This window comes from Mytilus galloprovincialis, chromosome 5 (assembly GCF_965363235.1).
Source record: "Mytilus galloprovincialis chromosome 5, xbMytGall1.hap1.1, whole genome shotgun sequence".
Taxonomy (NCBI): domain Eukaryota; kingdom Metazoa; phylum Mollusca; class Bivalvia; order Mytilida; family Mytilidae; genus Mytilus; species Mytilus galloprovincialis.
This window is the reverse complement of record NC_134842.1, coordinates 83,457,860-83,459,016: the sequence shown is the minus strand read 5'-3', so window position 1 is coordinate 83,459,016 and position 1,157 is coordinate 83,457,860.

Sequence of the window (1,157 nt, the reverse complement as noted above, 5' to 3'; positions counted from 1 at the left end):
GAAAATTAAAATATTGCAAAAAAATACTTTTTAAATGCCTTAATATATAACTTATCATGTACTAAAAGCAATAGAGTACTCATTTGATTTATCAGACTTGGCATAATTATTCAAAAGTCAAATTTATATGAGCCTGCCCCTAAAAATTTAGGTTTTTCAATGAAGGGGAGCCTTACATGAAGATGTAATATTTTCCAGCAATTTTAAATTTGTGAAGCTTTTTGGTTATAAATAATCCTTACATATGTATTTAAAGTACTTTAAATGGAAAGAAAAGTTACAAATAACATATCATATTAGTTTAAAAGGGTCTTAGGCCAAGTAAGACTGGAAAAAATTTAGGGTCAATTTAGGCCTTGCCACATATTTACATTAAAAAGTGCATGTTGAGGCTATAAGAAATAAAAATTTGTGTCTTTTTTATCATTTCTATACTCATGTGACATGATACAACAAATCTGAACACAAAAAGACTCTTGCAATTAACTTTTCTTACAAGCAGTATGGGCTGAAACAAAGATTTTTGCCTTTTTAGGGAAAAACTTGCATGCAATTTATTCTCAACAGGCTTATATTTAAACCACTTGCTATCCTACAGAAGAAAAGAAATATATTATGTGAAATGAAACAGGTACAATAGACATTGTAAAGTGCATTTGATGCAAATTTAGTGAGGTCTCTAATATGGACATCAAATTTTATATACCAAGTTCCCCACTATTGACTGCATCCGAACAAGGCGTTAGACAAGGGTCATTTATACAACACATTTTGCACATTTTATCTGAGATAAATTTCTTTTCTGTAGATTCAGAGTTCATAAATAAGTAAAAGAAGCAGATAAAGGCATAGAAACACAAATATTGACACATTAAAACCTGTCAGATAGAAAGTCAGGATGCCATTTATGCATCAATATTGAAAAAGTTATAAAATGCCTATTTTGACAATAAAATGCCAAAATTGGTCGTTTTTGCAGAAATTCTATAAAATAAAAGTTTAAATCCTTTAGTTTCATGCTATTTGACAAGTTGACACCATCAAATCATTAAGGGAAGTTGCCAGAGTACAAATTCTATATTTACAGATTTCACCTCTTAGGTCCGAGAACACAATTAATTCGTAGTGCATTTCTTTTAGAACATAAATGAAAATAA